Consider the following 27,308-nt stretch of genomic DNA (forward strand, 5'->3'; position numbering starts at 1 on the left):
AGTAGCGAAGGGCGAACGTTCCGGCCGGCGTGAATACATACGCAACGAATAAGTCTTGCAGCAAACGTCTGAAATAGGTTTATTAGTTTGACTCGGTTCTTACAAAAGAAGTTTTGGCATGATAAACGGCATTGTGCCAAAATATACCTAGCGAAAAATAAATGCCATCATGCATTTATTAAAGATTCAATGTGCTATTCGTACTACTCTTTCCAAACTTGAAGTTGACACGTAAATGAATATTAATATATTACGCAATGATGAAGTCGTTTACTCAAAAGAGAAGCAGCCACATATATAATCTGAAGATATTTTATGACAGCAAAAAACGGATACCCTCAAATTCTGTAATTTTTCTATGCAATAATAGTGGTAGAACTAAACGGTGTAGAAGCTGCCTTCTGCTACTGCCTTGTGACGTCACGGCCAATATTCAACATGGACACCCGTTTTAGCGGCCTTTGAATTTTTCCATATTTCAGACGGTCATCTCGAATCAAGTATTCACTATTAGGATTTAAACTGTGGTTTTACGACATTATGTTATTCTGAGCTCTAATTTAAAAAATGTGTTTGGTGCATTTGAAACACTAGTGCACTTCCCTATTATTTCATTTTCTATACTAAATTACGAGTCAAGTTACTCTTTATTAGTTAAAAACAGATTAATGCCGCTATTTGTCTACAAAAACACTCAACATTCACAAAAAAAACCTAAAATAGGAGCGCTATATCTTTACTTTTAATCGCTATTTTACCCTGCTAATTGGCATTATTTCATTACTTCAAAGAGTCACCAAATACGGGAAATTAGTAAGGAATCGGAATATACCGCGTTTATTGTCCTGCTTAATTAAAATGTAATGACCGATATTAGGCGTGACAAGCTGAGTTCTCATTAATTTACTCTATAAACGTTTCTCAAATGGCAACAGAAACCTATTAATTTCAAGGATCTTGAATCACTTTCTGATAGAGTCCTAGCAGCACCGACACAGCACAAGGCAGCTTCATCCCGGGCTCGGGGACTGAGTGACATTGTAGACCAACTATCAATAATTCCCAGAAATCAAACACTAATTCTCCCTACAAGTGCGCTTCAAGCACGCAGATGCTCTCTAAAATTTGACCCATAGTGGTTCAACGTAAATTTGCGAAAAGGCATTAACATCACATTTTACACGTTGGATAGTTCACAATTGCAATTCTTCGAGTTCTCAGCCAATCAGTAAAACCATACTGTATGCCATTAATCTTCGGAAGGTGAGAATTAGCAAGCGATAAATACCATGGGTCCTTAAAAATTAAAATTAAACTTCCAGCTTCACTCAAATAACTGGTCAAAATTTAAATTTATACGTACAATGGAATAAGATTGGTGACTAAATGCAATTTCGACCCAAATATAAAAGAATGTTTCGCATAACCATGTGTCTTCATTAACAATTCAGATGATTTTAATATATCGCGGAAGGACTACTTTGTAGTAATGTTAAGCAAGGATGAAGAATAAAATAGTACATAGCCGCCATCAACTTAAATTATGAAATTTTCTCTGAATTTCTATGAGCAGAAACACTTCACGAGCTGCGACAAAAAGTAACACTTTCGGTACCGGTTCAGAGAGGGTGCATAAATCAATATTGATTATATCGAAAATATCGGGAACATATGCCCCTTTTTATGGACGCACGGTTACCATCCCCGGGCCATTGCCAGTTGATTATCACCATGGAAGGAAGGATGCTATTCTTCATGGGCGGGATGCAGCTTTTCTGTCGAGCACCACAATGATGTGGGTGGGGAAATGAGGACACAAGGAAGTCGTGGGATGCATCATGTAACCCCATTCTCGCATCGCTCCCGGCACGCGATTGACGCCGAGTGTCAAATGTGCGCGATCAGGGAAATTTACATCGTCCATATACGACAGCCGCGATTTTAAGCCATCGCCTGATAGGCCCGGGTCAACGTATTAAGCTCCATCAATGGGGTTTGATGCGAAAGACACAATTTATGCAGTGAGAGTTGCAATCTCCATGTTCTAACGCCTGTCTGTACAACCATCGTTCTTGGTTCCATTAACTACATCCAAAAATATCACAATATTACATTAAGTTTAATTTAGACCTCGGTTGCTAAGCCAAATAATGGCAAGTGACGCAATATTCCACTTTCTACGAAGTAAATAGGATACTTTTATTTTTAAATACAATCGAATTGATCTTATTTATCAAGTTAATGGGCATCGAAAGCAAATACATAAATTAAGAACACGATTCTTTGAGTCTTGATGTATTGGTAAATAGACTTTCGAATATCTTATTAAACTGATTAATTAAAAGAGCCTTTACAGCCAGTAAGTAGAGATTGCTGGCGCATTGTACGATGTGAGATAAGGGATTGAGATTATTCAAAATAATAAATTTATTATTTACAATATATTTACATTTAATTTTGAAACAGCAACCCTCTTAAGGGGTCTAAAATATACCATTGCGTACTTAGGTAGTAGCCTTCTTATTACCCGCAATGGATCGCGTTAAACATAGCTTCAAAAATACCAATGGCGCATGGCAAGTGAAAATACCAGCCACACCGTGAGAAAGAGCTGAAAAAAAATATCCCCCTACATCGCGGACGTTTCTTGCGTCACCGCTGCATCCTCGTCCCTTTGGAAACTCTCTTGAACGAATCATCGGGGGTGTCGAAGTTTCATTCCCTGGAATGGTGCGAGGTAGTTTGAGTCTCCGAGGCGTCGCGTTAGGGAGGGAGCAGTAAATCATCACCGCGTTCGGAGAAGAGAAAGAGAGAGAGAGAGAGAGCCTGCATGAAATCTTGAAGACTGCCTATTTCAGTTCCCTCATCTGGGTCAATGCATTCCGCATCGACCTGAAATTTCACAGGCAAATAAAACGTCCCCTTACTTTAAAGGGGTAGGATCGATATCTATGTGCCGTAGTGATGTGCATCATAAAATTGAGGCCAACAATTCAAGTCTGCAAAAAAGTTTATCAAAGTCTCTTACGTTTCATTGGAGGTTTAGAACCCATTTCTGCCACAAAAAAGAGTTCAGCACTTGGTCATATTTACCAAAATTGATTTTCTATGTTATGATGCACAAGGTCATTTCGTACATTTGAAATCGGCAGAAGTAATATCATAAGCAGAAGTAATAGTAAGTAGGAAAAGGAAAATTCTATATCAGCAAAAAAGATTTTTCACCTGATTTCACTAGAAACTTTAAGGAAAATTTTACTTTGTTATGTGCCCCAATAACAAATTAATTTAAGTGCCGTCGCGTCGTTATTAAAACAGAGTATAAAAGTGGCCAAAACGTTTTAGTGCTCACAATTTACCCACTTCAAAAGTTAATAATTTCGAATAAATAAATAACATAATTTTTCAAGCTGAAGTCATTTTATCCATCACTTTTTAACGACGGTAGCCGACGGTTAAATAAAAATTCATCAATTTTCAAAGCGGAAAAATATAAATGGGCTTTTAATTTTGTAATTTTTTTACCATAGAGAAATTAATTTAGCCTATGATAAGTGTTACAGAAATGATAGAGAAATTTTTGTTTACACATGGTGAAAAGGGCATTATTTCGAATATGAATTATGAAGAGCCTTTTTGAAACAATTAGCATATTTTTCGAGATTAAAAGCACATGAAAATGAATAGGTTAATTCTTATTAAACGCAATTACCGGATCGTCTTGAAATAAAATCCCTAAGAATGACTAAAATTCTCCTTTTCGTGAACACGAAGACGATGGAAAACCGATTTCTTCAACCAGTACTCTTTGGGAGGAAGACTGATGTATGTCAACAAGACAGAAAGGGTCCCAATGCCTTATCAAGCGTTTCTTGTGGCTAGTAGCAGTAGCTAGTAGGAGGAGGAGGGCGTCATCCCAGCCGTGGAAGACAAACATGATGTTACCCAAAAGGATTCATCCACCGATGCCATTCCTAAGCCCTCCAGCGTCTGCCGCTATTAACATACGCCTGCTCAGTTTCAACTCCAAAACTTCGTCCTCACGGGATGTTCAGCGGGAGAGACATCGATTACCATTACATGACATGACTAGAAGAAGTTCCCATTAAGTCCCAAGGAGGGTAAGTTTCCCACAATAGGGAAGTCATCCCAGGAGAAGAAAATGCTAGTCCTTATCGGAAAGAAAGAGTAGCACGATGTATAGGGTGATTAGCACTGTCTGCTCCGAATTCAATAGATATTGCAGGCACGATACCAACGAGTAGCATTCATGCACACAGAAAAAATGCTACAGGTGAAGCTGTAGTTAATTCCACATTCATGACAAAAACTGGCAAACAAATTACTTTTTCACAGCCATAAAATTCTTTTGACTATAGATATCATATGAGTCATTCTCCCATAATAGAATAAAATGTGTCCACCGACCGCCATAAAAACTAATAATATTGAAACAAATCTAAACTGGCTTGTTATTCTATGCACCCTTTTACTACTTTTAGCGAGAAATTAGTAAAGAAAGTATTTCCCAAATTTAATGCCCACAGACTATGATTTGTCATGTCCGAGAACAGTCCCATATTCATTTTTGAAGAGGTGTTTATTGCAAAAACAACCTTTAATAAATAATGTATCATTATACAAGTTACAACATTATAAACATTCCAAAACAGTCTATTTGGGTTGCTTTTATTTCATTACATTAATTATAAAAAACATCGTACCCAAAATAGTAATATCCGTGGACACACAGGGAAAGGGGGGATAATTCATAGGGAATGGTGGCAGCCCTGAACAACTACTGTGTAGAGAAAAAGATTGTCAGCTATATTGGGTTGTTTGAGTTTATACTTAGTTTAGTGAATATTTTAATTCTGGAAGATAAAATTAATTTAAGTTTGTTGAAAGAGCTAAGATCATCAGTCATTTCCGCGGACAAATAAAAAAAGGTAATTCTGCACCTTTTAGTAATTACAATTAAGATTTCTTTTACGGCTATAAGATGCAAGATCAATGTAGTAAGGGCACTGTCCTAACCTATTGCTTGCCCCTTAATTTAGTTATTATGGCTCATGGAAATCATCGTGTCCGTGGACATCATATGCATGAACTCTGCAGTCCGTGAACTGAACTCTGCAGTCCACGGGCATGACAGATGGTAAAGAACATGATCTGATACACTATGAATAATTACAGAATATCCAATGGCAAATAAAACATTTTCTCGTGAGTAAACAAATAATATTCCTCTTCGGTCGAGTCCGTGCACATACATCATGTTCGCAGAAAAATGATTAATTTCCGTAGACAACACAAAAGTAAAAACAAAAAAAACAGAGTAAATATTACTAACGATTGCCACACATCATTAGATTGTAAGAATGGAAAACTGAAATTATAATGGTGTGCAATTTTAGTTCTTATATAAACAAATTTTGGTGAATGAAACACATATGTTTACAATATACAGTCATTTTGTTTTTAAATTGCACACCATTTCTCTCTCAGAGGTGCGAATGGTTAAGCTTGGAAATATAATTTTAGAGTTTTCTTTCCTTGAAACGCTGTTAGTGAACCTAGGGCAAAGAATGAGGCTTAGGTGTATTATTAAGGAATAGCTTATATGTTTAGCACCAATAATGTTACAAATTCCAAGCCATTTTCTAAGCTTTTATCAAGTAAAATTCCTTCCAAAAACATATAAGTTATCGATAAAAACCATTTGTTTCTTAGATAAGCGGAAAAGAGAATGTTTTAAGAGTTGGTGGGGAGATCAATTTAAAAAATATGATACTTGCTCACAAAATAAAATAACTTTTTCGATTTCACGTATTTTATTTCGCACGACCAATTTCGTTCCGCTGCGGCATCATCTCGATGAAGTCACTTAGTTTAATAAGTATATTTCATACCTACTGCTAATTCATCATGTTTGGATGGCCACTTTTTTCAGTACATCAAACTTTCTATGGAATTATAAAAAAATTTAGTCTCAGCGCAATTAGATCTTTTTAGCCTGAAAGTTCACAAATTGAAACTGGGAAAACTCAGCACGATTAAAATAATTTTGCCTCAAAAAATGTATAAAGCTTTTTCAATTTTTCGATGGGCTATTTCTTTCTATTGATAAATTCTGCCTATAACGTCTAGATATGTTTTAATCACCCACAGATCAATAAAACAAAAAAACAAATTAATATATATAACTTTAGCTTATTGTAATGTTTTTATTTCTGGATCAATTCCTATAGTCATCAGTTCACTGTGCAATTCGACCTTGTTCTTCTGCTAATTGTAGACGATTTTGGATAGATAAACCGATATGCACTACAAAAAGGAATCATTGTAAATAGATTAATATTTTTCCTTCCTACTGCGCCCTCATTGGATGGTCAGTATTATTTCCGCCTCTGCTTCACCCCACAATAATTTCTCTCCACCTTTCCACCCGCGACAATAAATCCGACCACCACTTAATTTCCATTCGACAACCAAACCCTACCCAGCGAACCGCGCTCGCTGTAATTCAACCCATCCTTCCCATTCAGGGAGCAGCTCACATCCCTCGAAGCAATATCTCCTCTTCCACACCTCCCTTCGCCTACCCTCATCGGTTGCCTTAAACCACCTAAACTATTCATGCAGCCATTTACTGGAAACGAGAGAACCCCTGCATCTTAAAATTAGACCTCCGTTGGCATTGCGAGTTTCCCCCTCACCGCACTCTGGGGGTAAACGCGATGCGATTTCTTTTGTTTTACATTATTAACCAGAAGCGTAGTTATGATAAAGGTTCGATTATTTTTTATAAACTCAAAAAAAAAAAAAAACGTTTTGATACCACTAGATGACTACTTATGCTCCAGTCTCTGTTACAGTACTTTCCGTAAGATAGTAAACGTCTTAGCGGAGTGGTATGTAAAAGGTATTAAAAATTCATTGTTTTTCGCAGATTCGCAGACGGAGATTCCGCATATCGATAAAACAAATTTAAATATCAGCGTATATCGAATGATATCACTGCATAACATGATTTTTATCTCTGGAAATTCTGAAGCGTTAAATCACGTATGATATTAAAGATTACCATTGGTAATCTTTTGCATTGGTCCCTATAATTTCATTTTTGATCTTTGCGGATTTCAAGGCACCACGGGCTTTAATGAAAAATAATAAGTGAATGAATAATACGTATTAGATTCAACTATATGAGGGAATATCAATAAATGAAATTTCATTACGAGAAGTTCAAAAATTTAGATCAGAATAATAAACAGGCATAAGAAAAAAGTAACTAAATCATTGAAGGCCAGAGTTGAACCGTTTGAATTGACGCAAACGGCGGAGGATTACTTCCACAATACAGAAATCTTTGACGCTGCAGAACGACGTCAAGAGCATACGCCAGGAAAAGGACTTTGGCACCTGCCCGAGGCGACAGATAGCTAAGGGAGTCCTATGCTGTATTCGAACAAGAATAAAAGGCTCATACTTGGGACGAGCATTCCCATATGCCCGGTCAATTTGGATTTCATCAAAATCTAACACTATTCATCAAAAACTACTTTTCCGCTCAATAGCAGGTTCCAAACACCCTTAGGTTTCCTTACATCTTCTATTTAACCTCACCTCAAACATCTATAGCCTTCTTCTTCCTCTTTTCTCCTTCAATTGTTCCTCGACGGCTGTATTTAAAATCCCCTTCCCTCCTGAAATGTGTCTCATTCAATTTCCCTTTCTCTTTTGTAAAGTACTCAATAATGTTCTTTCCTCCCCAACTCTTTCCAGTACCTACTCATTCCTCACTTTACCCACCAAATTCACTCTCTCCAGCCACTTTCACACCCACTTCTCAAAAGCGTAGATCGCCTATCCTATGCCTATCCTATCTTCTTCCCAATGTCTACATTTCGCAACCTTACAACACAAAAAATCACGCATAAAATTTCATCAGTCTCTTCCTCACCTCTAGGTCCGTGCTGCTACTTAACATAACTCTATCAAATGCGGTAAAAAGTATAAAGGCCGGTTTACACGATACATTAACATGTACGAGTTAATGTCGGTTTGCATGTCTGATTTTTGTGAACCGGAACGGAACATGTACGAATGCATGAACCAAATTAGAACAGGATCTATTTTCTATACATGCATTCGCACAAGTTGGGTGGTTACGCGGTGCAATTTCGCGTCCATTCAAGCATTATTACATTTAGATATTAACTCGTACGTGTTAGTATACCGTGTAAACAAACTTTTGTTAACTAAAGTTCATACAAAAGTCACGGAAGAATCGGCACTGTTCATGTCTTCTCGGAGACTGGTTCTCGAATCTCTGTCCCAGATATAACCTCCTTTTTCATTCTTTCACACATCCCACGGACCGACTTCCTTGTCTTAATCCTCCCATCTCGAATTCCACCCTCCATTTCTCTCCTCCGACTCAAACTCCTCCCTCCCCACCCTCGCAATCTCATCTCGTAGATCTTCCCTTCACTAATTTTCCCACCTCTCACAGCGGCCATCAAACTCGTCTTTTCACCATCACTTTTTTCTCTCTCTTCTGCGGACTTGGCCGCGGGGCAAACCAAGGAAAAAGAAACAAGGCCTGTCGAGCAGGAGAAAAAAAAGCAACTCAAGAGAAGGGAATTGGACCTCTGAGGATGGGCAAAGTCGGGGATTTGAGTGCGCTGGATTGGAGAAGAGAGAAAAGGACGACAGATGGAACAGATGATAGGAATCGGGCGGACAAACGATTTCATTCGGACGTAACCGAGACCGAACATTGCGCATAAAAAATCGAAAAGACATATTTCCAAAAAAAGAGAGAAAAACTGGAGTGAAGCACGGTAGGGTTTATGCACCAGGAAAAAATATAGCGAGGGAAGACAACGCCGAATCTATTAAGGAAAAATTCAAATGATAGCTAAAAAGATACACAATACTTGTTGGATTGGTTCTTCAAAGCTGAAAAAATTTCTCCTCTATTTCTCCTCGCAGAGACATCATATACATTTATTAGAAAATTAAACCTGATGTTATTGGACAAAATTCATTTGTTTCCAACAGATAAGGTAAATTTGACTGATTAAATGTGCACGAAATGAAAACGGTTTTAACTTTAGGCCTGATAAGAGCAGACAACCGCATTAAATAAGTACTAAAATAGTAGAAATACATATTTTAAATCTAAATAAATGGAGAAAAAGTATTGGAAAATTTGAGTAATTTAAGAGAGGAAAGACAAATATTAATGGAAATAATTGTAAATATAAATAAATCAAAATATTTAGGGAATCGGGAGGAAGAAAGGATTATTCCAGGAATATCAGTGGAAGCCATCACCTTACGGTGGAATGCATTACGCAGCTCTCACATTTACACTCCATTAAAAACTTACTGATGATGAGATCAACGTGTCTTTCATATAATCACTCGAACAAAGAAATAATTACTGTCTCCAACGACTCCTGCCAGGTAAACACCCGGATACACCGTCGTTATGGCTACATCGACCATTTCAGAAAATCTCTTGACGAAGAGTAAACGAGCATATGATGGATGATAAAAAATTCGAGATAAAATTTTATCATCAAAGGTTCCCTAGGTAAAGTACAGGGAATGCATACAGAATGCTTGGAATATAAATGCTGGGGAAGTTTGTATTAAGAAATGGTTTATAATATTTCATATACCACATCACTCACTAACCCTTAAAATAACTTTATAATGGTATTTTATACGACTTCAGAAATATAGAAGTACAAATTTCCCATCTTAGCGTATATCCAATTGCACATTTTTCGGAAGATGTCAGCCATCACAGGAAAATTTAAAATGTTAAATATGAAAAATTTAGGTGTCACACAGCGTAATTACCTAATTAAATTCAGCATTTTCAAATAAATCCAAACATTTTGCGGCATTAAATTATGTCTTATTCAATTTGAAAAATTTTCCACGTGGCTTAAATAAATTAAACGTTTTCGCTTAAATTAGTGACTGATAACAGTAAACCATATGCTCATACTCGCTATTGCTCGATGGGGGGGGGGGGGGGGGGAGGGAGGGGGTGTCTGCCTCCGCAGACCCCTCTAGAAAGACCTGCGGCCTGTTATGGTCACTATGGAAGGTCATATACTTTTTGTCTGCCATTTTTTACTGGAGGATCGTTTACTTTTCAGTTGGCTAGATTAGATATAAACAATATTTTCACTTTCAAGTAAAACGAGCGTATGGTAAGTAGGTTACAATATAAAAATAAATTTTTACAAAAGAGAAACGTTTTTCTGAGGGACTCAAAACATAAAATAGATTTCTACGTGCCAGACAAACTCTCTATATTATTCAATTCAAATAAAAAAAAGTTGAGAGCATATTCCACTGTAACACTTAATTCATACTTAATATCTTAACATAACGACTTTACGAAATACAATGAACTCCAGTAAACTATATTTTAATTGATAAAGCATTACATAAAGTAAGTAAATACTACAAAAAGTATAGTTAAAAATACAAGTTTCTGATAAATTTTCCTGGGGTTTCAGACAATTATAGAGGGGTTCGTCATAAGACTTTTTGTCATGCCTTGTCTCGTTCACCCCAAACATTTGTATGAGTGAGTGAGTGGTCGCAAGTTGGCTTTATAGTATATAGATTTAATGTTTTCACACTCAGTAAATGTAAGTTATTTACATACTTCACCAAGGATTATCTTGATGACCACAGAATATTTTCACCACTTTTCCAACGAAAATATATTTCTCATTCGTCGGTTAAACTCGTTTCTCACATATCGACGGTTGTTTGGAAATACTAATGCTTAAAAGCTCAGCGTACATCCTCGGAAATTTCTGCGAACAATTGAAATCGATTAGCGACGCACGAATTCTATATCCCTCAGCCCTCAGAAACGCAAACTTCGATAATTGTTCACTCGAAGCCTACCAGCTCACGGTAATCGTTTCTCCAAATGGATGGATCCGTTTGCCTAAGCGTTCATCTGGATCGGATGCTGTCATCAACATCGCACGCTTTTTAAAAATAATAGCGATAGGAACGAGAAAATGCATTGGAAACGAGGAGTGATCTTTGTAGCGTAACGCAGCCGAAGACACATCGAGGCGTGATCGAATAAAAGGGGCGAAAATATCGAAGTGTAAATAAAACATAAGCACCTATAAAACTCTGCGGAAATCGTGTTGAAATTATATCTGGCCATATTTGTCTATTTTTATCACAATAAAAAGAAACTGAATCGCACTGCAGAACAAACTTGTTGATGTTTCGGAGTCTAAAATACGTTTCACGTTTCAGGGCTTAGCGGATACACGCAATACTTTTTTTAACTTTTATCTCATCAATCACACGCAGATGACGCAAAATTCGAACGTACCAAAGGAGTCATATCCTTGAGGTCCGATAACTTAGCAACCGGTAAAGTATAGTGGGTTGCGTCACATTTCCTAACGCTGAACATTCGACACCACGTCCTCAGGATGGTTCTCCAGGATTACGGTACACATTTTACAATTAAACACTTTATTTCAGATTCGCCCCTACACTGGTATTTTAGAAAGTGTAAAAGCTATGATAAAATTTAAAACTAGTTAATCGTTAAATTTCGCCCAACAAAGCACAAGAAACATCGATAAACTACTATTTGAACTTAAAACCTGTGAGCCTGTTATAGCGTTCGTGTATTTGCAGTAAAAAAAAGTTCACGGTTCAATTTTCTGTTTACGGGAATTTTTTCCTTGAAGTTATTGTACTGAAATAGTTTTAAGATATTAGCAAAAGTACTGAAACTTTGAAACGAATGTATGATGTGACAAACGAGCCACCTAATTAAAATTGTAAAAAAATTATCTTATATTTATCATTTCGATTAGTCAATCGATTTTTTCAAAGATACAAACAATGAAAATCGCTCAGACAGTTGACCTTTAATAAAATGAAGTATAAAAGTTAATTACGTATGCAATATATGCATATATTACAGCGTTTTGGGGGTTATCGAACATAGTGAAGTGCATCGAATAGTAGGTTGCCACGTTTATTGAGGAAGGAAATTTTCACTCAATCATCACCTTCATCAGTCGAAAGGAATAAAATAAATTTGAACGTAGAGAAATAAAAAACATATAGGGTTACACGAAATCTTGGAAAACATGAGTCATCTTGATTTCGCAGACTCAGCATCAGACTCAAAAGAATAAGAAGAAAAGAACTAGCTGCCAAAATCAAAGAATAATTGTTATAATTCGAAATCAAATTTTCTTACAAATTTAATGCGGATTGCGATTCAGCCAATCATGTGTAACCGCGTCAACAAAAAATACATAAAAATGAAAAGAGTACTACTCAAAGCCCAAAAAACCATTTCATTTTTTTGTACTTAGTCACAACTCAGTCTCTTAAGGCGGATGTAAATTACTATCACTAACGTACGTATTGCCATCACAAGAAGTCTTATCACGGAAGCGAAAATAAATCGTGCAGAGCAAAAAGCTTTCGCTTAGCCAAGTGAGATTTTGTAATACCCCCATTTTCGCGCAAGAGGAGCATTTATTTTTTCGGCAATGGCTTCCGGATTTCACAGCCAGCACATTCATCGGTTAGACGATATGGACTTTCATGGGTAACGGCTTTCTCAACCGATGTGTGAGAAGGGATGAAGTAATAAAAAAACTCTCGTAGGTAGCATTAACAATACCCATATGATCCAGATAATGATAATAACTTCTTTAAAAGCCAGAGTCGTTAACTTCTCGTAAGCCAGTAAAAAGTAACCAAGGCCACACGTCCATTTTCATACTCAACCGTTATGTACCTTCAGCACGCCATCAAGCTACCGCTATCAACGAAATTCCTCATCATCTTGCAACCTATCACTTTCCTTCGTTCCATCCAGGAGTCCCGCCTTGAGGCAGCAGCGTTCATCAATCAACTCTCACCGGTCGACCACGAGCTCGTCTCGGGCATTATATCTCAAGGTTTTAAAAACAAGAAAAGGTGAAGAATGCGGGTAGAGAAAATAAAACGTCCCGGTGAACGTCACAGACCTCTTCAATTTTACTTTCACTGCCTTATCTCTTTCCATTGCAGCTACTGGGAACTTTTCCAATACTTAATATTCTTCCAAATAGCTTTTGTGCGGAAAGGTACCCATCAAAAGCTAAGGGTAGCTATAGTATTTTTTAGTCAAAAATCTAATATTCGGTGGTCGGCATATCATAATATTTTAGATTACTAAATAAGTTAAACAATTCAAAAATATAATCTTATTTATGACCATAAGATGTTGGCATCATATCATAAAATGATTTTAAACTAATGACGGCAACGATAGAATTATACGAAAAAGGTAGGTATGTCTGATATATAGCTGTCAACAATCCTTGTAATGGGCAGGCAAAGTTTTATGCTGATAAACTTAAAAGGACGGTCGAAGTTTTACAGCTTTAAGGAGATGCACCTTCTCACGCAATGGGAGTTGGGAGAAAAATAAAGAGCTAGGTTCATTTCATTCCGAATTTAGCCTGTGGAAATTTTTATTTAATACCTAGGATTTTATTATAATTTTTTTCTCGTTCCTCTCGGCTTCTTAGTATCTTTTAGAAAGAAAGGCAACCTCTTCTCGATAGTATAATTTCCTTTCATCTTAACTTATACTAAAATCACGAGATTAATAATCTCTTTTCACACTACTTCCAGTTTGATCAATGCATCGTGAAAAGTGAAAACACGTAGCTAGAATTGTTACAATAGTCCTTGAGAGTTCTGAACACTCTCTCGGGGAATCCATAGAGGTCAGTCAAGGATTCACATTGAAAGGGGGAACCTGCTAGTCAGAGGAGATGAAAGTAATTACAGGGTAGCCTTGCATCGGCAATATTGCGGAAATACACCCAAGTTGACGGGAAGGCGAGGTGCGGTTGAGCACGGAGGTGATTATATATCTCACGGCTAAGGATTGCCTTAAATAAAGCTTAATGCTAATTAGAAGTTATGTTTTTCATTTTGCTTCCAGCTTTCAAATTTCACGTAGTACGCAAGAAAAAAATTCTAACCTCAATTAATTGCGTCATTTATTGCATTGAGTCAAGAACTACACTTGCGTCGCTTCAGTATTTAAATTCATCAGCGCATAGAGCATCTTCCAAGGCAATAGAAACTATAGATTTAGCAATTATCCCCACAATACACCATCGTTCCCTGTTTTTATAGCATATAAAATATCAGTAAATATAATAGCAGTGAATAAAATACACTATGTGAATTAACAAGGCACTTAAAATGATTATCACTTTCTAATGTTCTTTTGATAATTTTTAGTTCCTTTAAATATATTTAAGTTACTGTAGGAGATAAAGGATGGTAAACTATTTCATCTGCTATGTTAATTGCTTTCAACATAATATGCTGAGAATGTTATCAATACCAAATAATTTTAATATTTGAAGCCATGTCAAGTGTAGGTCAATACAATTCCCGATAAGTATATATATTTTGTATTTATTATTAGCAGCAGAAAAAGATATTATTAATAGCATCAACTAAGGACACATTGAGGTTCTTGATTTAGTATTCATTGTTAATTTAATTGATACTAAAATTCAGGAGAACGAAATAAGTTGAATTAAATCTCATGCCATTTTACGACACTGAATTTCATTGGTCCTATTTAACCTTGGTAACTTCCAGATTGATGTAGATGACCGAAAAGTTACAATCTTGCGGCGAGGAACTGGCTGATGAGTTGGTATTCGATTGTAAAATAAGAGTTCGGTATTACAGTTCACCATAAATTGGTTTTTAGTAATTTTTATGTATCAACTCTGATTTAATAAAAATGTGACCTGGTACACTTAAATATTTTTTATTTCTAGCAGTTGTGAGCAGCAGTTTCAAAAGGAAGTACAGAACTGAATAGAATTTTTTTCAGAGTAAAACAGAAATGCTCAGGTGAATTAAAATCACCGACGATCTTTCCCATGAATAGTTCTGGTCATAATTTTCAATCCTTCACAAAAGATTGAAGAATTTTCTCCAACGTACTTGCGGAGTCGGATAGAATTTGGGGAGAAAATCCTTCGGTAAACCCACGCGTATTGCTTTTGGAGTGCTGCCGATATTCATCGTACGATCCGATGTGATATGCGTGATCCCGACAAGGCAGTTGCCCGTTTGATATCAAGCGAGAGAGGGAGAAAGGAAGATTCAGAGGGGGGACCGATCCACATAAAAGTAAAGCCAAGCCGTGGGAGAAAAGTTGAGATCGAATGGTAATTCTTATCTTTGGGTCCACCCACGTCACCTTTGGTATATTCCGACCGAAGACTGCGATCGAAAAACAAAAACTCACCCCGATCCTTATCCCCCTTCATCCTTTTTCGAGACCACTGAGGTTGATAACGCAACTTTGTTTTTTTTTCATGCCTCCACATTGTTTTTTTTCACAGGGTAAGGAAGAAAATGGGACAGTGAGCGCGGCGGTAAAGGTTGAAAAATGTCGGTAGCTGTGTGTGGCGGCAGAGTCGACTCAAATTTCCGCCGAGAATAAAATTCAGGTCACTAACAATCAAAAAAGCGGGACACTTTGGTGTTTGGGAAATTTTCGTGAGAAAAAAATATTTATTCTCCGCAGAGGGATATCTCCAAAAATATCACACGTTTCTATAGAAACTTTCAAAAAGTTGCCATCATCTCCAAAGGAGGGCGCCCGATTGATTGTGAAAAAGGAAACTTTTGTAATCATCAGGATATGTCTCTTTAAAATTTGTTTTCAAGGCGAAGGCACGGAGAATAGGGAATGATTGAAGTAAAACATGGTTAAGGAAATACAAGGACTCTGACAGGACGATGACAGAGCACTGATGGGAGAGAAACAAGTAATTACAAAATAAAAACATATTTCTTTAATAAATATTTCAAATAAACAGAGGGATAAAATAAACGCTGATGCTGAAATTAAAGCAGTAAAATTAGAAAATTTCATGGATAATTAACTTTAGCCTAAATGTAATAATACACTATACACATAAATTCAAATAAACACACTCGATTTGTTTGAATAATCATAATATAGCGGGAGCGGCATAAAACAAGCAGGAAGAACGTGACTTTATTTTACCAAACACATTACTTTTTAATGCTTTTAAGGAAAGTTTTGAAGTGAGAAATTTTTAAAGGAGAAAAAGGACTTATTGCACGAAGTTTCTTATTAGAAAAGATATCACATACGGGTATCCGATAAAAATCCATCTCATCAAATAGCAAGTTTCCCAATCGCATTGACCTAAATATACAACCACGCACACAGATGAATCATCGAATTTTGAAAGCGTACTTCGAAAGACCTCCCATGTGTGCATGAGGCAAGCGAGCTAGGAACGAAGTAAATACGTAGGGTAGCATATATAGAATCGATAAAAGGCACACGTGAAATCAAGACTCATCCCGGGGGGAAGATGGTATTTTTCATAATCAAAATGCGTTAAAAATCTCCACGTTTCATGATGAAAGCACTACCAATCGATGCAAAAGGTATATCTGTGTTTACTAAAAAAATCTTTCTTCTAATTCGTACTGCGGAGTGTGCTAGACGTTGAGTGGAGGTATGTGTTTTTGTTGAGGTAGATGGATAGAGAGAGGGCGCTTGAATAAATACGTAGTCACCTGTACACACTCAACAAATCCTTCTTGGCGCACTCCTCTGCTCACATTTTATTTTTTTCACATCCCATTTGATTGACAGCGATGTCGATTTTTTCTCTCTATCCCAGAGACCCTTTTTCACGATTCCGAATGGAAATCCGAACGACGAACTTTCGGAAGGCAAAATACGGTCGGAAGTGGAGCAGATTCTTAGGCGCCTCATGGTAAACAGCCCGCATAACCACGACATGGTAATCTTTTCGGGATGAAGAGACTTTTAACCATGTGTTGATATTCATTTGAATAGTCTAATTTATCGTAAATTGAGGTGACCTCAGGAGACAAAGTCCCAGTTTAATTTTAATCACTAAATAAATTTGGGAAAAATTGAACCCTAAATGGTCTCCGTAAGTATGAACGGTTCTTTTGATGGTTGAACATTTTCTGAGACCATAACCGCTGGATAACCTTTAGGATCATCATAGACGAACCAAAGTTGAAATATTTAAGGTATTTTAATCTAAACTGAATTAATACGTGGAATTAATCAAAGTGGTGGAGTGAAGAAAAAACACAGATATGATTGGAAGAATGACACAGAACGAAGAGGTAGGACATGAAAAAAAGAGAAATATACACAATCAGTTTGCTTACAATTTGATTACATTTGCAAAAAATGTCTCTGGAGAAATGGGCTACATGGTGATAAGACCTCTTGCAAAAAATACCAGAGGAATGATCGTTAAGAGAGCGGGCAACAACCCATTGATCAGAGCGTGATCATCCTGACAGCCACTCCAAAATCCAAATAGGATACCATTCATAAACCACAATAATTACAATAAAATATAATAAGTGATATAAAATAATCTATGCTGGTGGGGTATTTATATAATGGGAAATATCCGGAAATTAAAAAATACTATTTAAAATAAAACGATATTATTTATTATATACATTTCCAACAGACGTATCGTGAGTACCGATATCCTTAGTATACTGATCACCACGAACATACTGATACTCTCAGTATTCAAATTAAAAATTTTCTAATAATGTTTATCTAACCTAAACAAACCTCTAATTTCAACTAATTAATAATAAATTTGGCACCCCTTGAACCGCTTCTGGCGACAGATCAATACGTGTATAGCTAAGGGTGGAAATATGGTCCTCCATTTTCTTTTTTTAATATAACTTCTTTTTAATTTTATTACTAGCCGCTGAATAGTCATAATGAACGTTTCACTGGCATGAATTACACCAGTTCCGGAAATTTAATGTTAATTTTGTCATATTTTAGAATAATAAAATTTTCATAGGTAAGCTCGCATTTGTTGTAAGATTACATTCAGTGCCGGTAATATGGGCCACAGGGCATTTTATGCGAAAAAAAACAATGAAATTGAAAAAACCTATTTATTGACATTTTAAAAGAAAAGATGGGAGCTAATGCAGAACAGGGAGTGGATAAAAGACTTTGGGCGGGAATGGAAAGAGAAGGATGGGAATCCAGTCTGGAAAACCGACCCCAGGTGCATTTATTCCGGTCGACACGGGGGATGAATAATGGAAAGTTAAGGCGTCGAGCATCCATTGCTTCTCCGATGCCGGGATGGGAACGAGGAAGAGCGAGCAAGGGTGGCGGGCAGTTAGTCATGAGCACGTCGGGTGCGAGGGATGGAGACAGCGGCACATGCTTAGGTGATGCGCCTTTGGTCGCCCAAGCTTTATCGCGCGGCCAGGTGTGAGACACTGGGGGTGAATATTTGAAAAGAGCGGCGGCGGCTCGCGCAAAGTAGGGCACGCATCCTGTTTTCTTGAAACACATCCTGGAAAAAGGGATGCTTGCCGTCAATTCGTGAAAGAAGCCACTTCAAAAACATAAAAAATATTCATGGGTTGATACCGAAAATTTGAAAAACCATCATTTCACTGGCGTGGGGGAGATTATTATTTGAATTTAAATACTATTCTTTAATTTCCGGATATTTCCCATTTTATGAATAACTTCCCCAACCAGCATATATTATTTTATATCGCTCATTGTATTTTGTGGTAATCACTGTGGTTTAAGAATGGTATCTGATTTGGATTATGGAATGGCTGTCACGATGAGACCACTAATAACTTCACGCTCTGATCAATAGGCTGTTGCCCGCTTTTTAACAATCATTCCTCTGGTATTTTTTGCAAGTTAATGAGAGATTGGATATCCACATAAACCTCCGAAAAATAATAAAATTATTTAAAACTATTGTCTAGTTTGGACACATGATAGCTGCATCTGCTTAAAGTCCAATGTTAAGTGCCAAATTGATGTAAAATGTATTTCCAGTCATTTCATTTCTCAAAAATGTTACCAGTTTTTGTCTAGGGGGGCAGGGGTCCCCACCCAAAGTCATCCCATCCCCTCCAAGTCATATTCCTAGTTATGCCACTGCATCCTTTCAGAATAATCAAGCTCATAAAAAAGCAAAATTAATTTTAAAATTTAGCAAATATTTTGGTTATAAAGTACGTTAGAGACAGAGAAAACCACCTCTCATCGAGATTTATACACCGACACATCTATCCTGGAAAAGGGGTACATACTCGGCATCAATTTGTAAATGAAGCTTCTTCAAAAACATTTTAAAAAACTCATAGGTTGATACCGAAATTTTGAAATAACATCCATTCTTAATAATCAATCTCATGAAAAAACAAAGTTAATTTGAGTATTCAGCAAATATTTTGGCTATAAAATACGTTAGAGACAGAGTAAAACTCCGCTAATCGAGAATAATACACCAATACACCTTTTAATACGCAAACATTCAAAACAAAAGTTAATCTTTCCTGCTACATAAGAGCATAATTCAGTAGTAAACTATACACAAAAAATGATCTTGTGGAGCTGTTGTTCAGTATTAGTTATTTGTCTCAGATTATGCCAAAAAGAATCAGAGGCGATTTTTTTTCTTCTATTTTATTATTTTTGATTAAAATGTTTTTAATTTTATTGGTTTACAAAGGTGTTATAAATGAGAGTTTATTAATTAAGAGTTGTGGATTTTTAACGCATATCTACACTTAGATTGATGGGAAATAGGAATTTTTCATAGGAGCTAGACATACACCATTATTTACTCAATGATTGCTAACAGGGAGCACAGAAGAGATTAGTGACTTTTTTGAGACTCATATGAGGAAGTCAGAGCAAAATTTTCCCTAATACCATGGCAGAGATTGCTGTTATTCCGTAAATAGATTTAATTCTACTTTGCTTTCTATTACCCATTATATGGTTGAATTCTGTTCTGTAACAATCATTTCAGGGCAACCTAAAGATGAAATAACAACACAGGTCAATAATTTACGGGAATGAGATATTGTGATGCATAATTAACCGAACAAATTAGATAACTGACGAATTCCACGAAGCTGGCGGGAATTCTGGCGGGAAGCTGGCGGGAATTCATTAACAACTCTCAGTTGTACATGGAAATCGATCAGTAATTGGGAGTTAAATGAATTAAAGAGCAGAGAGAACATTTTTATGAAAGTTGGAACATGTACGCATGCAACTATAACACAAAGGATAGTTTTCATGTCATATACATTAAAAAATTACTATTCCCCCAATTCAAAATCATTCACTTTGCAACTACCTCTATCTTTCGGATGTTTCTTTGCACTATAAAAATAAAATATATTACTCTCGTCAATTCCAGAAAACAGTACTAAAGATTACTTAACTTGAAGCAACATGCAAACTCGTTTTATAGATACGGAATTTCACGATTAACGAAGCGAAATAATGCAGTAACAAAGACCTGTCGCTTGGAAGTTGCTTTAGCCCAGAAAATCCCTTGACACATGCCAAAGCAGCCCGTAGGCTGCTGCATCCTCATTGCTCAAGAGAAATTCCTTCAGAATGCTGAAAGCATTCATCCTATTACTTAGGAATGCCTTGCCACCTGCTGCAATGCGGATATCTCATTTCTCTGACGTCTAAACTCTGTGCGGTACTGTTGCAGATTCTATAGAAATGAGTAAATAATATTTATTGAAGTAGAATTGACTAACATAAACTAATAAATGGTGATAATATGGATAAAGAGACGTAAAAAGAGACAAATATGATAAGTATATTGCCTGAAATGCATGGGCATCATGTCTTATAAAGGAAAAAAGTATGCTCGAGATTAGGAAAAGTAACATCTAATAAATCCAAGAATTGTAGAAGAATTTGACTTCTAATGGCAACAAAAGCGTAACCAAAATACGACTCAAGAGAGAAGAGGATTATTTAAACGCAGGTACTCAGGTTTAAATTTAAATTTTTATGTATTCCAGAAGTTCTAAAACATGCAAAATTATACAAGAGCAGACAGTATAAGAGCAGCAATCACCAATACATGCTTACACTAATTCACGACCTCATATCTAGGAAAGCATTCATATAGGTATAATTATTCCCTATTTCCATTGTTGTTTCGATTTTTAAGATTTGTTTTAGATTTGTAGGGCCTTTGGCACCATAAACCTTCACGTTCACTGCTGGTAATGAGACTTAATGTGACAAGTGCTTAAGCCATATTACGATCTTACTTGAAATCAATCGATTCTATGACTTTTTCGATTCGCCTCTCATTTTTTTTATTTACATCTATGATTTCGATTTATTTGATTCCTGATGCTTATATTTCAACCTGAGTTATAAATGTTAAGGAAAAGCATTTTCAATCAAGATAAACAAAACGTAAACATACCCACATCTAAAAGTAAAAGTATATGGTATAGTTGTCGGAGAATCACCAATCTTCCCTGGCACGGAAAAATCAGATGGGGAAGATCATTTGGTCTGAGGTTATTCAATCTTGCTCGCATGCGCAGAATCTGAGAATCGTTTTTTATATGTACACAGAGATTTGCGGCAAACCACCATGAAAAACGTCTTTAATATTATTATAGTCGTTTCTATTAGTTTATCCTGTTGAAAGTATCACTTAAAAGTACATTGTTTATTCTGTAAGTTACTAATATATACATATTTTTTTTAATTGGACGTAGGAATTAATCCTTCAGGTGGTATTATTTGACTTCCTACACTCAGCAATTGAAAGAATCCCTCGGGTTAGGAAGAAAGTGAGAACGAAATCATTTTACCCAACCTATCCATGAAACTAAAAAACATTAGGTGAAACGTGAACAAAGGACTATGATTCAGACTCACAAAATAGCGCTTCAGATTCAACGGACGCTGTATACCATCTTACTAAATGTATAAAATGATATTACGTCCGTTAATAGCAGTTCCTTTCATATTTCAAGTTAAAATTTCGATTATTCACCATAATAGACTATTATTAACCTAAGATAATCTTAAATTTTTACCCTTAGCAATTAGAAAAAGACTTCGGGTTCAGAAGCTGAATAAATGAAATCGTATTAGAAGGGAAAAGTAATGAAGGAAACCGATACCAATTGGATGCAAGGAAAACAGAGACCTATTTTTCAGGCAGTGAAAATTGAGCTTCATCTTTCCAAAGGTTAATGTATGCCATCTCATTAGCAGTCTCAACTGGCATGTCATCACGGCTGTTGTGTAACTACACTATAAACCAATCTCTCTCCCGGGCCGATTGCGACCCGCCGGCTAATTTCTTGAGGACCCTAGAGGCCAAAGCAAATATTGCATCGTGCCAAACAATCTAAAATATATATCGACACACTCGTCAAAAATAAAAAGTGACAAAAATCGCATTGATTGATTGAAATTTCTAACCAATAAAGATTATTGCCCTTTGAAATTATGTTTTTTTTTCAAATTGATATGGTGGTAAAGTGACATGGAGCATTGTAGCCCTTCGCACGATGTGAAATCGATTTTTGGCCCTTGAATTAAAAGAAAAGGTTGAGGACCCCTGCTCTAAACCATGAAAAACCTTTAACCTCTACCTTCATTTACTTACACCAACCCACTATTTGAAACATGGTAAGCTTTAATAGGTCGCTGTAGGTATGCGATCTAAATAATGTGTCAAATGACATTGCCTCTTTTGATCAATTATTTTTCTTAATTTTTCGAGTTAAAATTTACACTTACCGTCATATCGTGTTAAATTTCTCCAATATAAGTCAGAAGAACCCTTTTGGCTAAAAAATACGTGAATTAAGTCTTTTTACGCAGACAATTCATAAATGAGGCTAAATGAATTGAGTGCAAAGTAAAGAGACGACTGCTTAACAGGAAGTTACCATTGTGTTTGAGCATCTAAAGGTTGCTACATACCATGTAATTAAGTTCTTTGAATGACAATAAATCTGCTCTGTTAATGACAGTCATTTTCATAATTCAAGTCAAAATTTATGCTTGAGCTCAAATGATCTTAAATTTATATCGTAAGCAGTAATAAAAACCCACGGGTTAAGAAGCTAAATTAATAAAACCGTTTGTGAGAGTGAGTTGTTAGTCATAAAGGACACTTATACCTACTAGGCCCAAGAAAAATAGAGAAACATTCGTCGTTCATGTTTCTCGTCATGTCGTTCACCTCGGAAATGGCACAAAATGTTGAAACCATGGTCGGTCGTTGAGTGTTATATTAAATAATGTGGAAATTATAATTTGATTTTTTATCATGGATTTGGCGTTCAGTCAAAATTGCGCTTGAGCTTTCAAAAGGTTGCTGCATACGATCTTATCAAATTTTTCGAATGACATTACTTCTGTTGATAAGTTTTTTTTTCAAATTTCGAGTTAAAACTTATACTTCAGGTCATATCGTATTAAAATTCTCCCATTTAAAATCGGAAGAACCTTTTAGGCTTCAAATACTGCCTGACCGATATATATCTTTACTTTGGCAATCCATGAATGAGACTGAGTGTCAGATTAGGTGTGAGGTGTATGGAGGAGCATTATTCAGGCACTCACCCTTGTCGGGGTCTCGGACTTCGTCGAGCGATGTGCTGTCCGTGCTGTCGCCCGCCGTGCCCCCGCTGCTAGTCACCGCACTGCTGCTCACCGATCCCGCCACGATCGCCGCCGCCGCCGCAGACGGACCTCCGCCCCCCGCCGCCGCCCCACCACCCTCCCGCCCCCGGCTCCTGCCCCACGTCCACCCCCAGCCGCCCCCGCTCGCCCCGCACACGCTGATCGGCTCCTCCCTCGGCGCCCCCACCACCACCACCCCACCGCCCTCCGGCACCGCCTCCAGCCCCCTGGCCCCTCGGCCGACGGCACCGCCGCCGCGCCGCGGCATCATCACGCGCCCCCCGCCCCTTGCAGACACGCCGTTGCACCGCACGCCTCCCGCTGGCCTTGGTCCCCCACACGGCCTCTGTGAAGATTGCAAGAGAGATGGAACGTCAAATGCAGGCACGATGCGAGGGAGTCACAAAACTGAATAAGTCTATAATGGATGTCGGCCTCTGTGGCGGCTGGGTTAAGTCCTCGCCTGCCAAACAGGAGGTCGCGGGTTCGATCTACAAACACCCAGTGGACATCTACAATAACATTTTTATCTATTAATATAATTAACTGGCAGTATGTTACCTAATATAGTTAAGAGTTCTCGCGATCGCCACCGGGTCAGGAACTCCATAACTGCCGACGTTTCGATGTCCGACTCGGTCATCGTCCTCAGGGCTGTGAGTCGAAACGTCGGCAGTTATGGAGTTCCTGACCCGGAGGCGATCCTGAGAACTCTTCACTAAGTCTATTCGCCGGGAAAGCACGAAATCTTTCTTCATGTTACGGAGTGTTCGTTCGCCCAAGCGTAATCGATGAACTTTAGAATATACTTCAATGTAAATGGGCATTATGTGCTGTTTTCGGTGGTATGGGAATTAAAATAAAATAAAAGGAAAAAAAAACTTTGTTGAGCTCCACAGCACATTTTTAATGGACGACCAGGTCTCGACGTAGTGCGTTATCATCAGGTGCATATCGTATACAATGTCAGTGTTCACTTATATATAACCTATACCTTAGAGGTGAACGGGTCAAAAAGTAGAGGAAGTAATGTGAAGGGATTAGGGTGTTGGTTTTGGGAAGGACGCTGAAAAGAGAATTGGATTAAATCAAATATTATACTGCTCAAACATACGCGTATGACCTTTTGCCCTTTTCTGTTGTGTAACACAGCCTCCATTATCCCTCCAGAAACGGAATTGTGATTGCTTTTCATTAATATTGCTTCAGGATGCTTACATAAAATGAAAATTCTTCATGAGAAAAGATGTTGAAAACTTTAGCGGGTGTTGCATGACTTTCTAATAGTTCTTCTTCCTTGCTAACATAATGACGTGGGTTATCCCAGAAGCATTAGTAAGTCAAAATTCAAATGAGAGAAGTACATGAAATTAAAAAAAAAAGTTTTCATAGACGTCTATTAATGACCTGAAAGTGACGCATAAAGATTTGAACTTTGTTGCACCTTAACGATTAATAATAGTGGATGCCTAATTTTTTTATCATTTAATATAATTACCTGGCAGCGTTCTACATCGCCTCGTCAAATACCGTTGGAAATTCATTAGGGACTCTTGACTTGCCATGGATAGCAAACGAGTAACAGAATGAAAACAGACGTCATGCTTAAGGTGGATTATGTCATTCTTTGAAATTGGACAGCCATGGCATATTTACCATATTTACATGTAGATCTATACGTATTCACAGCGTTTAACGCTTGTCAAAGGGAGTAAAGTCGATTTTTCTCCCTAAAAATCAGCGTTTTTTTCCTCTCGTATTATAAAGTTATTCCTTCAGGTCCACAAATAACGCTGTTTGCCTCCAAATGTGTTACGAGATGATGTAGTGATGGCGTTATACATCAGATAAGACAGCACAATGTGTGAAGAGAGAAAGAAAAAAAATGTGCATTCATTCGAACATGTGTGTATGGCATGTCCATCTGTATAAATGTTGCTAGAGAGCCGGTGAGAAGGAGCCTTACATTTACGTGTTCTTAAAATGTATTCACCGAGTTTTGGTACAGGTTTAAGAGAGTTCAACGATGGCGCTTTCTGAAGTGAGGTACTTTTCCCCTCGATTCATTTCAGAGCGGTGCAATTGGGGTCTACTGAGTTTAGGATTGTTGAATGCACATGACTAAGCTCAAGCCCACGGAGTACGTTCACCAGTTTGCAGATGGTGGGTCGACCACTAGATACGAAGCTCAGCTGTGATACAGTCAAGTTTACTCGTAGAGTTATCACTCGTTGGCAATAATTCACGGCGTTCTGAGGGAGTTTTGGCCTATCTTTGAATAAGGTAAGCCATTTAAATGATAACGAAACCGATGAAAAAGCCGTGACTGGGTGACGGAAGGACGCAAAATATTAAGTTAGCCAACACATTAAAGAGTAGGCAGCAGCTATTTTTCAAGTGATTAAAAGCGGTAGATCTGCAGAAATGTCAAAATTTACTTTACTGGCTGTTGTACTACAGTGTGGAGGGCAAGAGAAAACCACCACATAATTTCCTCGAGGAATCGCAGCTATTTCTACGAATAAATGAATGGAGAGCTGCGTCAAACAAATCTTAATATTGAAGAATTAATCTTAATACTGATTTAAATAATAATATTGATGATGATTCATGACTTTCTGATGCATAAAGCTAAAAGGTAAGGTGCATGAAAAAAACTGAAAAACGTTTATCTGCTTTAATTTTATAGATAAGAAATTAATGAGATGTTGGGAAAGGCTATCGGGCTCAAAATAAGTCAGGGTTTTGCATGGTCAGGAGACACGAGAATCGTACATGCATTCAAACATGTAGGGACTCGGCGATCGGGAGGAATGTTATCGGAGCGCCACGCCGGTTGGGACGAGCATGTTATTCGAGAGCCAGGGGAGAAGACCATCACATTTACGTGTCCATACAACGTATTCGCAGCGCTTTGGTAAGGGCCGAGGGAGCAGAATTCGACAACTGCGCTCATTAAAATGAGGTGTTATTTTCCGCTGGTTTCAATGGTCCTTTCCTTTAAAATATACAATGGTGCACTCAGGAGATGTATAGATACTCGGAGAATTTTTAAAATCTCAGTATAAAATAACACTTAATATTACTATACACTCACATATGGTGCATCAAAGCACCATACATTAAACAAAAACACATCAAAACTTGAAGAAGTTTTAAATTATTGATATATAATAATTTTTAATACTGAAATGTACTAAAACATGAAACACCAAAGCTCCATACATTAAACAAAAAAGTATTGAAACTTAGAGAACTTTTAAAATATTGATATATATATATTAATACTTAATATTGAAATATACTTGCATATGGTGCACCAAAGCTCCATATATTGGACAAAAAAGAATTGAAACGGTAACAAGTTTTAAAATATTGAAACTTTCTCCTCAATATGCCAAATATAATGGCGGCTACATAATATGAAGGAATACTGTAAAGCCTGTCTACAGGCACACGTCCAATGCTTCAATTGCCGAGATGATTATTTCGAACAGTTACCAAATACGTACTAAATATACATTGATCAAATAAGATGTTATTAATTACTGAGTCTTCCATTCATTAACCATCGCAGGTTGAAAAATAACACAGCAAGGTATGGTCGAACAATTAGGTATACTATTTGAGACGCAGGGGAGATGATAATCATATTTGTGAG

General features: G+C 37.1%; 1 protein-coding gene and 1 long non-coding RNA gene across 2 annotated transcripts in view; both read right to left on the bottom strand.

Annotated features, from left to right (window-relative positions):
* The window catches only part of LOC124156079 (dipeptidase 1-like), a 115,784-nt gene extending 92,042 nt beyond the window's left edge, over positions 1-23,742 (bottom strand). Inside the window, exon 1 of the mRNA XM_046530391.1 lies at positions 23,588-23,742. The gene's annotated coding sequence lies outside the window, so the exon portion shown is untranslated. The remainder of the gene's footprint in view (positions 1-23,587) is intronic.
* A 171-nt stretch (positions 23,743-23,913) lies between these two features.
* LOC124156080 overlaps positions 23,914-27,308 on the bottom strand; it is a 185,838-nt gene continuing 182,443 nt past the window's right edge. Inside the window, exon 4 of the long non-coding RNA XR_006864263.1 lies at positions 23,914-23,993. This is a non-coding gene — a long non-coding RNA (uncharacterized LOC124156080). The remainder of the gene's footprint in view (positions 23,994-27,308) is intronic.

Source organism: Ischnura elegans, chromosome 3 (assembly GCF_921293095.1).
Source record: "Ischnura elegans chromosome 3, ioIscEleg1.1, whole genome shotgun sequence".
In the NCBI taxonomy this organism is placed as follows: domain Eukaryota; kingdom Metazoa; phylum Arthropoda; class Insecta; order Odonata; family Coenagrionidae; genus Ischnura; species Ischnura elegans.